At 38.4% G+C, this 10,731-nt stretch overlaps 1 pseudogene; it reads right to left on the reverse strand.

The window, feature by feature from the left end:
- Positions 1–1,803: 1,803 nt before the first annotated feature.
- On the reverse strand, positions 1,804–9,710 carry LOC120292491 (annotated as a pseudogene).
- Positions 9,711–10,731: the final 1,021 nt, after the last annotated feature.

The following is a 10,731-nucleotide window of genomic DNA, read 5'->3' on the forward strand; positions in this document are numbered from 1 at the left end:
AGATGCTAACGAGCAAAATGCAGGATGGATTCTCAGAATCCTCATCAGGCTTAGTTGTGACTAGGCAGACGAAGCAGTATCCGGCCGTGCACTAATGCTCAATCGTCCGAATGGCAAGAAGGAAGCCTGCTCACACGCATGGCACCTCCGATGATCCTCCTCATCGTTGGCCGCTAGGCAGTCAAGTCGGGGCAGCGGGTGAGACTGGTGTCCTAGTGCAGACAGCATGCTAAATTCGGCATGACTCGTAAAAGAAGAAACGGCACGATTCACAGTGGTGAGCTGAGCTGCGCATTGGAGATCAGCACGCATGACATTCCAAGCAAGTACAGGCTTCTTCGCTCAGGTTTCGGAGATATCAATACATGATCACCAAAGCAAATTAGGAAATAAAAATGCGTTTTGTATGGAGTTACAGTTGTTTGATTGTTATCAACATGAAGTAAATGTGGTGAAATTAATTTTACCCCACTCCCGCATCATTTGATGTTGTGTTTCAGTGCTAATTTGTACAATTCTTTTTTATTTTTTTTTATGCTATAACGCAATGGTTAATGAAACTAAAGTAGCCCATGAAAAAGTTTCATATCTTGTTCATTTAAAGTCAGCTGCAATCCGACCAAAAAATAAAAATCAGCTGCAACTATCATTTAATTTTCCATAACCAATAAAACAAACTCCAAACATTGGTTAAGGTCATAAAGGTGCATCACCTTGGGCTAGTCCATACATATATTAGAATTTCTTATCCAACTTACTATGAATGCTACTTAAGACAATAGTGCGATGACTTTTTTATAAATTACTAAAGTAGATGCACATAACTTAATTGCTTATAAAACTAAATTCACCTTATATGTAAAAGTAAAGCTTACATTTGCTATTAAAATGCAATTCGTACAGCTAGTATGAGCCATATCTACTTTTTTTCTAGTTACCAATTTATCTATAAATGCACATGTTCTGCAGCAATCTTGAATTCCACATTATAATAAATAAAATAAAAAAAGAGTTACGTATACCATGATGCTTCGTAAGCAATGATGATAAGGTTCACCAAAGCAATAATTGTAATTAAACCTGTAATTTTCTGTTAAAATCTTTGAATAGAACTCAATTGTCCGCATTGGTTATCCTTGAAAAACAAAAATATAGATTGAAGTGGTTACAAACCCACTTCATATTATACAACCTAGGACTTCAACTAGCTAAACTGAATTTAGATCCACACGGAAAAAGTTGGCGTTCGTATAAACTATGAAAACTAAGACCCAGGAGAACATTTCTAGAAAGAACAAACAAAAGAGAGGTACTATTCCGAGTAATTCTAAGTAAACCTGTCCAAACAGTAGTACTACATTTGCAAAAAGGAAAATCAGAGCTGTGTGGGCTTATATCGATAGGTTCTTGGAAGCCATTCTATTCCAACCTAACTTGAACATTTCTAGAAAGAACAAACAAAACAGAGAGGTACTCTTCCAAGTAATTATAAGTAAATCTGTCCAAATGGTCGAATGAATTATATTTGAAAAAGGAAAACCAGAGCTGTGTAGGGCTTATATCTTAGGTTCTTGGAAGCCGTTCTATTCTAACTTAACTTTACTAGGAACTAGAACGGTCAGATTGTGAACCAAATTCAACTAGTACAATTCGTTTTGCTGCAACTGTCGCCTAAGTCATCCAGAATGCACAACCATCTGAATAAGGTACAGCAACAAAGTAATTCTTCAGGTTGGTAACAACTGGAAAGCAGGCAAAATCAGACAACCGGAAAATATTCTAAGGTCTAAACCAACAACATAATTAAAGGGTTCAAATGATATAGGTCACACAGTCTGTTGATCATGCAATCAGACTAGTTGGTATTCAAGCTTAAATCAAACAATGTCACTCTACAAGCGAGGCAAACGTCCCCAAGTTACATGAGCACCCATCTACTTCATTTGACTAATGGGAGGTGAATGTAGAACTGAAGGCTGCAGGTAGCTCAAACCAAACTATGTCGACTAGCTTTGAATAAATTACAATCAGTAATGTGAGTCCAGGTCAAAGCTACCAGCTAAATATTTTGGCGCACATCCAAAACTTCGTTCTCACCAGTAACAATTTCTCTTACTGACCTCATATCTAATACAAAGTTCCGCATCTGTCGCATCAGGCATGGCCGCAATCTACCGATAATTTCTTCCTCTTCCACGTCCACCCCAACCCCTTCCTCTTCCTCTCCCACCACCACGCCCACCCTGGGACAAACCTTCAAATGCTCTATTAACAAGCTGGTTTTGCATACCGCCCGCTCCACGTCCCTTTTTTGATGCCGCATTACCGGAACCATTCACAGCACTAGCGGGTCGTTTTCCTCTGCATAAATGATGATATCAATAAGATGATATGCGAGAAGAGACCCCATTGATCATCACAACAGAAGATAAAGCTAAGATATGCAAGTCATTCTCAACAATCTTTCTGCTCCTCCTGGACTTGTCACCAATGCTGTTAATTGGAACAATCAGTCAAATTTTGATAACCAAAATATGAAGACATTCACATCAATTTTCCATGAACAGATTCGACAGTGACCAACATAATTACAGCGATTTCCTAGTGTATATGTAGACCTGTCACTAACGAGGGAAGTAGCTAAAGTATCAGCAACTAGAATCGATATATAACCCACCACAAACAAATCCAATAACAAACTCGCTGAGGAATAAAAAAAACATAAGGATCAGTATTTCTCCTACCCAGTCCCCGTATTTGTTGCAGGTGCAGAAGCTTTGACTGCCTCTTTCCAGGGAGGCTGATGCTCTTGTCTCCAATAAATGAAGGTGTCTTTGAATGCAATGGCTAAATCAATAAACCACAATGAGTTAGTCCTCACATGTTAGTCCTCACATGTTAGTCCTCACATGCCATGAAGACAAAAACAGTCAGTAATAAGTTGACTTATTCACCTTAGTCATGGCAAGGATATTATTGCAGGTTCGCAGTCCAGATGTAGTGTTCTGCTTCTGAGTTTTCTGCATAAAGTACGTGGTGTCAGTTGCATGGAGCAGAACCATTTAACAATAAAAGATGCAAGCATTATGATGACAAACGGACAATGGTATTCTTCTCCTCATCGGTCTTGGCAGCTGACATTGCTTTATTGTGCCCAGCCATTCCCTGAGTTAGCTTTTTCATGGTGACCCTAGTTAACTCCTCAACAGTAGTTAATCTGCAGCAAAAAAGCAATGGAAAGATCAGGAGGCAAATTACACACTTCATAACACCAACTTACCCAAAACAAGTAAATTGCAATGAATATCAGAACTCCCGGATCAAATTATTCCCTCCGACTTATCATTCATGAGGAAATGAAAGGCAAGAGGAGAATAAAAAATGCTATGTGGCCATAGCAAAACTAATTGCAAGATAACAAGCTAACAAGGAACATGCAAGAGCAACTTGGCATAAATGTTGCAGTACTTTCAGCTAGTTTCAGGGAAAAGTCAATCCTTCAACTAATATAGAAGCTATCATAGAAGCTGTATAGCATCGCAATCTACCAAACATTGTTGAAAACGTAAAATCAATTAACCATACCCAATGCATGCGTGACATCCATTGGACAGGAAAGGAAAAGCAGCCTGGCATTAGAAGAAACCTAAGACTAAATTAAACTGGAGATGATAAGGAATCATTACCTCTCAGTGAAGTCTTTATAATGTTCTGAAGTCCTCCCCAAGCCTGTCAGATGGTTGGCCAGTCACTATCTTGTAACCACACAGACTATTGGTTGCATTTGGTGCCTATAATGCAACATTATCAGAATAAAACCTGCATATACTTTGGCTGTAAGTTGGCAAAGCAGGATGGGAAAGTCCAACTAACCTTGTGTGCCAAATGGTGAAATGCATACAACAAGCATTCCACATAAGTAAAATTCATTTCTTCTCCTGTCTTTCTTGAGGCATGTACTTCTGAAAGAAAAACATGAAAAGTAAGATCCAAGATATACACATAAAACCTATGTTACAAACAAAATGCCAGTGTTCTGTCTAGTCTATATTGCATCAAGATAACTAACTTATCCAATGCATTTTCAACATAAACTGGAAATTACAAAGACGGGAAGAAAAACATATTTCCACTGGAGCCTATGATGTTACATGTCTCTGATACCAAATGTCTGACACATCGTTCGAAGACCTAGGGAACGGGTGTTTAAATGAGAATTAATGATTAGACAGTGACTGGAGATGTTTTCTCTATTCAAGTAAGAGTTTAGTATTCATTTCCCCACAGTGACTGGTGTTAAGCTTAGGAATCTTTATTATATGAAGCCTAAAGAAAATATGATCGTTTGAAGACATTGTTCTCCATCAGTTCTCTTCAAGTTCTCAATCAAATTAGGCTCACTACTTTGAAACTCATCGACCTACATCAGTTTCTTAAAGCATAATATAAGTACCTTTAGAAGCTGAACAATTGAAGGAAGAGTTTGGCGTGAATCCTGTGGCATCGTGTAAGGCGAAATCTCAGCAAGAGCTTTGAGCAGATCTAGCTTTCGTTCCTCAGGAAGCTGCCAGGAAAAGCTCTGTCAAATATTACCTTCCAAATGGTTCCTTATTGTTACAAAGAGAAAACTAGGTTCAAGAGGCCCACACTTATGGGGGCCAATGATGTACTGTGTTTGTTTGGAGAAGGCTTATGCCTATTAGTTAGAAACATTGTTTTTTTTCAGAAATATAAAACATTTGAATGACTTAGTCAATCATGAAATGCCAAGATTTCAAAATTTTGAGTTGTACAATATAAGAATCCACACTGAGCCATAGTCGATCATGAAATATATGACCTCCAAGCCAAAAAACTAAGGCCGATGTTAAACATTTAGGAGAAAAAAAAAAACCCAAAAGGTTAACAAAATAAGGATGTGAAACCAAGTGCAAAGGAAAAGAACAAAACATGTTACAAGACTAGGTACACAAGTAAATCATGTGCAGCCGATCATCTTTATTTTCAAAGCCATGCAGGCAAGATCAACCAGATGTTAGTTAACCAATACCTCATCAAAAAGAGGCAGGACCTCCTTATTAAGATAATTGAAGAACTTGCTACTTGACGCACCCCTCTGTCATTGAAGTTCATTATAAGTTGGCATAATCTGATTAAATATGGACAGTACTCAAAACAACAACCAAAAGTACAAAGCTTACCACAAAAAAAGGAATGGCCATGAACAAACATGATATCAATCTGTCTATGTGGTCTGTATCTGAGACCTGCATTTTGAACATTGTAGATCATGCCATGAAATCACAATAAGAACAAACAGAGCCTTATCCTACTAAGCAAGATAAGGTTGTTATAAAGCATTAAAATTTAATGCATGAGAATAAACAATTTTGTCAGAAATTCAAAAATGTTAGGGATGGGTAGATAGCCATCAGGGTAGAGAATGAATAACCTCTTAATTTAACCTAATTCCATTAGTCAGAAGCTTCGGAGATCAGCCTTCAGCTATTTCTCATAATTAACACCCAAAAACAATATCTTTTACTTCCCTCAAATGAAATTTCATGAGTGCTCTCTTAGCCCACAACCGACTCCTCCAAGGGACGCTGGTGAGATGGACAAACCCCAATCTGCCACTCTTTTGCTGTACTATGATTTTTTCTATACACTCCAAAATGGCTACTGATTCTCCAGTGTCTATAGAGAAGAAATTCTCTTTGAAGTGATTCGGCAACCTCTTCCACCCCAACCTTTCTCTACTCATCCATAAATATGAAAATGTTAGGACACAATCATTTCTGAACACCCCCCCAACAAAAAAACAAAAAGAAAAAAAAAAGGACACAATCATGGACTTTACTAGTATAGTGAAAAATCTCGACTTTTTTGTTCTTATTGAGGAATGGATATGATCAAAATAAAAAGCACAATGGGCTCTAAAATCCATGCAGTCAACACCACAGAGTAAGGGCTTAGTAGTTATCTTTGTCACCTCTCTTACCATGACTGCCATGGTCTTTTTTAGTTGTTATCTAGAACAAATACGCATGTCCTTAACAAGAGTTCACATAGCTACTAGAAAATAAAAGAATGGAAAAGAACTTTCTCATTAAATATTCAGAAACAGATAAATTCACGAAATAAAGGTCTTAGGAACACAGAAAACAGCCGGATTAGATTGCTACAGAAGGTTATACATTCTGTTTCTTTTCCATTAAAAAATATCACCACATGGGTACTAGTCCTTTGCAGGCCCTTGTATGACCCCTAATATTTCCACTAGTGCACCCTTCCAACTAGCCACCCACCCCCTTTTTTGCTTTCTTTTTCTCCCAACCCTTTCCTCCCAATCCTTGGAAAAGGAGGGAAATTCCTAGGTTTTCTATTGATGTGAAATTGCATTATTCGGGCAGTTATTTATATCTATAAGCAATGTTTGAATGCTCAACCACATACACTTACTTTTTCGGCTCCTTAACAACTCAATATAATCTGACACTTAGACTTCATCAATTCTAAGAGGACAATAATAAGTCACCAATCTATTCAATGCATGCACATTCGGATTATTACTGATACCGATCTGAGATAGGGCACTTAGCAACATTTTACTTGATAGAAGTGACATAAATAGTGGATACATGGTCACCAGCGAGAAGCCATATCTCTAACCAAGAGTTTAGCTCATAAGGCATATTATAATCCTCCCATACACAGCCATAGGCCACTAAATTGTGTGCAAAGCATATCAGACTGATATGGCTAATCAGAATTTACTGATTGTAGCAGTTTTCATTCTGGTGTTTTTTCTCCCTTTTTAAGTCAATAGCAACCATCATAAGATGGATGAGTTGTTGCTCTCTAAGAAGGATTCAAGTACATGGAAAAACAACAAATGGAAAAACAAAAAAGCTATAATTGATGATAAAGAAGCAGACCATCTCCACTAAAGTTGCCAGTAACAGAACCATTAATAGAGAGTTATCTTTCTAACAAAGATACCACTCAAGAATTTGTTCATAATCAGGCACATACCGTGAATTGTGCATCTAAATCTGCCTGCGCTTCGATAAGCCCCACAAGTTCTTTCATGCGCTCCGGAGGTGCTTTGTCCCCAAATATAGTTAGGCTTTTCAGAAAGTCCATAAACATTCTAAATTCTGCTCCAGTTACATCTTCCAAACACTGAAATATGAGTCAGCCACATCAAATGAGACATGGCAATAAGAAAAGTCTGGGCTAATTCTATTAAGGCACATTCACTCAATTAAGAAATAAACATCAGTGAAGGGACTATAAAAATAAAAAAGAGCAGAAAAGCATACTTTTAATTAAATCCGTTATATGTCTTTCCATCTCCTCCTGAGGTTTCAAAAGTTCTGCCTTTATTGGGAACACCTGCAAATCCAGTCCATTAGTCCTAAATAACCTTTCAATAACACGAGAAGGTCCCAATGTATGGTGGAAGTGGACGTCAAAAACTGTCAAATTTTTTCTTTTTCAACAAGTCTTCCGACCTTATCTTTGATGTAGTTTAATATCTTCTCCCGAATCAAGTCATCTGCACTTGGTTCATCGACATTCGCAATGTGGCCAAACGAGGCTGACAAGGAGGCTGCACCAAGCAAAAGTTTGACAAAAAGCAGCACATGTCAAGCATTAGCTTACCTCTGCTAATCAATCAGATTCAAAATGTTCTCAAACGGGCAAGTCAAAACAGGCTCATGCTGCTCATCCTGCAAGAATGATCTTCATGAAAGAGAAAAGAAAACAAACAAGTCCACGAGTTTAAAATAGAGCATTTCCAATTGCTATCTATAAAAGAACACAAACATTTAATTCAATGTCAGAATGGCCCAAGTAAATTATAAGAAAACAGGAGCGAGGCCTATGCATATGATTACAAGCCCGACCACTAGTCCTGAGATGCTACCGAAGATCTCGATTCTCATGCACCAAATTTTGCACTCGAAACTGATAAGAATTAGCAGAAGACATGCAAGTACCGATTGAAACTATAAGGGAAATGTAGATCAGAATCCGATCCATGTTGTTTGTTCTTCATAACACGAGATGCTCACTCCTTTTCTTTCGTAAATGCAGGGTAGCAGGACACAAAATCATGGACTAACTATATACTTGGCTTGAGGTTCAAAAGGCACCTTCATGTTTGCAAAATCGAGGTTGACATAATCTATGACCGTTTTTATTTACTTCCCGAAACGAACGTATGTTCAGTATATATAATTATAACTCCCACCGTCATTAACTTTGATTATATACTGTATAAAATTCCAAATGGACGAACACTTAGTTTTTGGGAAAAGGTATATACTAATTATGATATTCTATAGTTTCTCCTACTGCAATAATAATACACTCCTCGACATCTGAGCAACATCCATATTACCATTAGATGGTCAAGTTTAACCGAAGTTCTCAAGTGACGGACAAGAAAGATTCGAGCAAGAAAAGCATCCTAATAGACAACAACCGTGCACAACTTAATCCTGGCAAAACATTATCCACTAACAAAGTCGCAAAATTCATACATAAGAAGTCAAACGTCGCTATGCCCTTCTAATACATTCATTAACCTCAGACAACACACGAATCTATGGAAAAACACCATCATCCTGAGGCTCAAGAGCATGGAATAGGAGACTTCAACATTGAGTTCAGGTATGTGGATTATCACCTTTCACATCCTGTCTCAACAATGACATGAGAGCCTCGTGCACCGCATCACGCTCGACAAAATCCTCTACAATATAAAACCAGAGACTTCAGCTTAGTTCGAGGTTTATCTATAAAAAAGCAGGTCTGTTGTTAACCACTGAGATCACTCAATGTACAAATAAGCAAATCAGAAAGAAATCTAGACTTACCAGCGGCGAGGAGTTGCACGAGAAGGTAAACAATCTTAGGAATGTACTCGGGCGTATCCTTGCAAAAAAGTGGAAGCCCCCGAATGGCTTGCACTCGGACCTGCACAACGTGCTAGTCATCAAACCTCATATCATCCCCAATACAGGAAAGGGCAGTCCATGTCCACACGACACAACAGAATCGTATTCCAGTCAGTTTAGCATGAATGAAACAGCATGACTTTGCCGACACAAAACTAGAAAATCCAAAAATTCGAGACTCCTCATAACAAACTGGACATTTATTTCCAGGCTCACTTAACTAATTGGAGGAAATAATTCCATTCGATATCAACATGTTTCCTCCTCTAACTCCCCTACACCCACCCCGACATCTTAGCAACCGAATGCCGCTCCACAACAGACTCCAGCAAAACGTAAGCACATCAACAATCGAGTCGACGCTTAAGTAGTCAAACCACCCACCCCGAGATCTTCTTCCTCGAGCAAATCCACGAGGCACTCGACAGCCGCGTCCCGCAGGTCGGGGAAGAACTTGAAGAACCTCGGAATCAGCTGTGGCGCCAGCTGCTTCGCCTTGATGCTCGACTTCGCGGGGTCGATGATCCCCTGATAGTCCTCCACATTATGCAAGAACCGACACAGACACACCCACACCAGACAAAAAAAAAAAAAAAAAAACCTTTGATCAATTACTTTGCAAATAGAGTGAATGACATGTTAAAACTCCAATTCAAGCGAGCTTACTTTCAAGAGAAAATTCTTGCGAATTACTAAGAGACCATAAAGCCAAAAGATGGTCAGAGAAAGGGTGAAATCCATTGCCAAATACAGCAATTTTGAAAACTGTTTCTATCAATGTGCAAAAGTTTAAAAATTTATCCCAATCAAATCATAAACCTATATTGAGTTTCCCGAATTCCTGCTCTGCAATACCCTAAAATTTCTTTGCAACATAATTTCATAGCTTAATAATCTCTAGAATCAATCTAGCAACATAGAATCCATACAAAACCTAATTTTACGATTTAATTATGAAAACGCCTTCAATTAGATAAATAAAAGTTTCGAAATCTTACCGATTGCCAAGAAATAGAATTAATCCAGTGCATGCAGCAAGAGCCCCTTTTGTCTCCTCCGTCTTTTTCTCAGTTTATCCGGACTCTGCTTTCCTTCTCTCTCTTCTTCTTTTTTTTTTCGTGTTCTTCTTGGCCAGACTCTGTTTTAATCTTTGCACTTTCTTAATTATTTTTTACATTTCTTCATTTTTTTCTGAATTCTCTCTCTCACCTTGTCCACGGCAAAAAACACCCATTATTTTCTTTCTTAATTATTTTTACATTTCTTCATTTTTCTGAATTCTCTCTCACCTTGTCCACGGCAAAAAACACCCATTATTTTCTTTCTTCTTCTTCTTCCCTATATAAACAAAAAAGCCGTGTTTTCGGCCTCTGTGCCTTCGTCTTTATCTTTCTTACCTAGGCTCTCCGTTCTTTTGCCTTTTTCGGTTTGCTGGTCTAGGTTTGTTGGGTCTCGTTCTGTGGCTTGTTTGAGCCGTGGCTGTCTAGTTTTTTCTTCTTGTTGCCCTTGTGGCCCTTTATTTTATTCGGCTCCCTTGCACTTTTCCGGTAGCTGTAGTTAGTTAAGAGTGTAAGTTTTTGGCGCCGATTTCTGTATACTTTGTCCAAAGCTAAATATACTCCCCCTGCGTCGTCTTCAACGGCGACATGAATTTTATCGTCATCATCTCTATCCTGGTGAATTTTGTCCAAGTGAAATGAGAGGGAAAGTTGACTTCGCCCTTCGAAGCTCATCAAATGGCCACCGGCATCGCCATCTGCAC

Source organism: Eucalyptus grandis, chromosome 4, assembly GCF_016545825.1.
Source record: "Eucalyptus grandis isolate ANBG69807.140 chromosome 4, ASM1654582v1, whole genome shotgun sequence".
Lineage (NCBI taxonomy): Eukaryota > Viridiplantae > Streptophyta > Magnoliopsida > Myrtales > Myrtaceae > Eucalyptus > Eucalyptus grandis.